At 40.5% G+C, this 4,143-nt stretch overlaps 2 pseudogenes; both read right to left on the bottom strand.

Annotated features, from left to right (window-relative positions):
- Positions 1-1,524: 1,524 nt before the first annotated feature.
- Positions 1,525-2,110, bottom strand: LOC125120866 (olfactory receptor 1J4-like; annotated as a pseudogene).
- Positions 2,111-2,874: 764 nt separating this feature from the next.
- Positions 2,875-3,602, bottom strand: LOC125120865 (olfactory receptor 1J4-like; annotated as a pseudogene).
- Positions 3,603-4,143: the final 541 nt, after the last annotated feature.

Genomic DNA, 4,143 nt, shown 5'->3' with positions numbered 1-4,143 from the left:
ATTCTCATACTGAGTGAAGCTAGTCAGAAAGAGAAAGAAAAATACCAAATGATATCACTTGTATTTGGAATCTAATATATGGCACAAATTAAACTTTCCTCAGAAAAGAAAACATGGACTTGGAATATAGATGTGTGGTTGCCAATGGGGAGGAAGTGGGGTATATTGGGAGCTTGGGGTTAATAGATGCAGACTATTGCTTTTGGAATGGATTATCAATGAGATCCTGCTCTGTAGCACTGGGAATTATGTCTAGTCACTTATCATGGAGCATGATAATGGGAGAAAAAAGAGTGTATACACATATGTGTAACTGAGCCAACATGCTGTACAGTAGAAAGAAAAAAGATGTATTGGGGAAATAAAAAATAACAAATAGAATGAAAAAAAAACAAACATAATCTGAGTACATTAATGTTAATAGACCAAATACTCCAGAAATACAATGATGGTCAAAATACATAAAAACAGAAAAACCCAACATTACACTGTTAGGAACTAACACTTTCCAGATATAAAGACATAAGAAAGTTTAAAGTGATGGAGAAGAAATACATGCAAATGATAACACAAAAACTGGTTTATCTAAACTAATATCAGAGGATGTAAATGAGATGTGAGGGTAGAAGCCATGGCTAAAGAGAAATCTCCCCTCAACTATAAATGCAATGGTGTTCTGTTCAATGAATAAGAAAAGGCTCCCTATCATAGGAGAACACTATTTTGTAGCATTTGCCAATTTCCATAGTGTAATTATGCCCAATCATGGCTGATTGTAATCCACCAGCTTGGTGTCATTGACTTTGGATCTGAAAAGAGATGTTCACAATCAGCTTGAAGCAAATGCAAACCAATTTCAGTGCATCTTACAGAGAAGAATCAGTCCACAAGGAGCAGAACATGATATTGGTTTGTTCTCAATAACATCATATGAAACATATATATATATATGTATATAAGCAAAAGTTGCATATCTAAAATGAGAAAAATACAAAACCACAATCATAATTATGTGACATATTTTGATTAGGATTTTTCACATAATGTTTAAGAGATAATGAAGAAGCAGAAAAAATTAAATATCAAGAATATTTAACGGAGTTCCCATCGTGGCTCAGTTGTTAACGAATCCGACTAGGAACCATGAGGTTACAGGTTCGATCCCTTGCCTTGCTCAGTGGGTTAAGGATCCGGCATTGCCGTGAGCTGTGGTGTAGGCTGCAGATGGGGCTCGGATCCTGCATTGCTGTGGCTCTGGCGTAGGCTGGCGCCTATGGCTCCGATTTGAACCATAGCCTGGGAACTTCCATATGCGCAAGAGTTACCCAAGAAATGGCAAAAGACAAAAAAAAAAGAGGAATATTTAACAATACAATTAACTAATTGGACCTTATTGACACATTAACACTATATATGATAACTGAATGAATATTCATTTATATTCACAGAGTTGACAATCGATTGGTAATTTTAAGAGATACACATCACTGTTCTCATGACTGCAATAAGAGGATTTAGTGATTGTCACTTCAAGAGGTTAGCCGAATTGACAAATACCTTGGAGGACTGTTTTATGTCTCTGTTCTTGGGGCTATAGATGATGTGATTCAGCAAGGGTGTAACTACTCCATACATGATGGAAGCAATTATGTTTTTGTCATTGGAGTCCCATGATGAGGAGAAAAAGTACACACTAGCAAGTGGCCCGTAGTATAAGGACACCACAAAGAGGTGGGAGCCACAGGTGGAAAAAATTTTAAAGCATTTCTTGGAGGAAGAAACCCTCAGAACTGCAGTTTCTATATGAATATAAGAGTCCAAGGTACTACTCAAAGGTAGGATAAAGCCTTACTCCCATGATAAAAATGATCAGATCATTGAGGGAGGGGTCTGAACAGATCAAGTTCAGGAGGGCAGTGAGGTCACAGAAGAAGTGGGGTTTGTTACTGTCCACACAGAAAGACAGTTGGACCCAGAGGAGAGTGTGAAACAGGGCCTGGATACAACAGAGGAACCGGGACCCTGCTACTAAGGAGAAACACAGTTCCTGCCTCATGATGGTGCTGTAGTGGAGAAACTGACAAATGGCCACATACCTGTCATAAGCCATCTCTGTGAGAAGGAAACTGTCAAGACAACCCAAACTATGAAAAAAAATGCATCTGAGAAGTGTACCCTGCATAAGGGAGGGATTATTGCTGAGTCTGCATGTTCATCAGCATCTTAGGGACAGTGACAGATGAATTGGAGACACTTGTGAGGGCCAAGTGGATGAGGAAGAAGTACATGGAAGTGTGGAGGTGAGGGTCCAGCCTGATGAACCGGATAATGAGCAGGTTCACCAGCACTGTGGTCAGGTACATGCCCAGGAAAAGGGCAAAGAACATGCCCTGCTGCTCTGGCCAGATGGGGAGCCCCAGGAGGAGTCAACTATACTTCAAGTTAACTAATTAATTAATTAAAATTTAAAAAGCAATGCCCAAGAGATGACCATAATAATACTTAAAATATATATACACACTTCAGAAAGCTATAAAAAAGCCAAATTTAATAATAATATAACACATTGAAAAAAACAAAATTTAAACACACTTACATATACACACAAAGAGTTTGGTGCTTTGAAGACATTAAGATGAATGCTATTGTGGGCCATGACAAATTTAGGGTTATGAAAGAATAAATGGACAAGAGATATAACTAAACAGAAAGGAATTGATCTAATAACATGGCCATTTAAAGGATAGTGAGGAAAAGTGCTAGAGTCATGGGTGCTCAACTTTATTAGGCTATACTAACATGGTCAGTGAGTGAAATAAGAATGTAGTTAGGTGATTCTCACTTGGCTTCTGAAAACAATCCCCAGAGCCAACATCATGTCTCTGTTTCCAGCCTATAGATGAAAGGGTTCAGCATGGGGGTGACCACTGTACATCACAGAAGCAATGATGACTTTGTCATGGGACTGGCCTGATGAGGAGGAAAAGTACAGGGCCATCATTGTCCCATAGAATAGAGACACCACAGAGAGGTGGGAGCCACAGGTGGACAAGGCTTTGCAGATCCCTTTAGTCGAGGGGACCCTCAGGATGGAGAGCCCAATGTGGCCATAAGAGACCAGGATGGCACTCAATGAAACAAAGAAAACCACAGCTCCTAGAATGAATATGACAAGCTCATTGAGGGAGGTGTCTGAGAAGGACAGTTTAAGCAGCACAGCAAGGTTACAGAAGAGGTGGGGGATGATGTTGTCAGCACAGAAGAACATCTGAGCCAGGATGAGGGTGTGGGTCAAGGCATTGGCACAGGAAAGGAGCCAGGATCCAGCCAACAGACATATGCACAGCTCCTCCCTCATGATAATTGCATAGTGTAGAGGGTTACAAACAGCGAAATACCTATCACAAGCCATCACTACAAGAAGAAGGCTATCAATGCAAGCAAAAAATATGAAAAAACACATCTGTATTACACATCCTGCATTACACATCCTGCAAGGGAATTGATTGATCCTGATTCTGCATGTTCATCAACATCTTAGGGAAAGTGACAGAGGAAAAGGAGATGCCTGTGAGGGCCAAGTGGCTGAGAAAGAAGTACATGGGGTGTGGAGGCGAGGGTCCAGCCTGATGAGCAGGATGATGAGCAGGTTCCCCAGCACTGTGGTCAGGTACATGCCCAGGAAAAGGGTAAAAAACAGGCCCTGCTGCTCTGGATGGATGGGGAGCCCCAGGAGGAGGAACTCAGACACAGGGCTCTGATTCTCCCTCCTCATGTTCCTCTGCTGTCTTCTGGGGAAGGAGTGGCATAGGAAATATCAGACACACTAAAACTGCAATTTTGGATTCCACACAAGTGTCTCTCACTTTCTTGTGGAGAAAAAGAGTAACTGCCTGCATTTGTTTTATGACTTACTGTTACCAAAGCAAACAACACACTGTTGACATAATTCCTTTCTATGAAAACCAGAGATAATTCATTTTTTTAATCAACCATGTTTGTGACACTAAGCTATTAATTGGAAATACAAGATTAAATACAAACTATGGGACCTCTTTCCTCAAAATACTAACCCTCAGGAACATAGCTGACTTAGAACTGACTAAAGGTGTGAACCTGAACCCCAATTTGTTGTGTTATGAT

This window comes from Phacochoerus africanus, chromosome 2 (assembly GCF_016906955.1).
Source record: "Phacochoerus africanus isolate WHEZ1 chromosome 2, ROS_Pafr_v1, whole genome shotgun sequence".
Taxonomy (NCBI): domain Eukaryota; kingdom Metazoa; phylum Chordata; class Mammalia; order Artiodactyla; family Suidae; genus Phacochoerus; species Phacochoerus africanus.
Note: the sequence above shows the minus strand (reverse complement) of the source record. Positions and strands in the feature narration are given on the sequence as shown.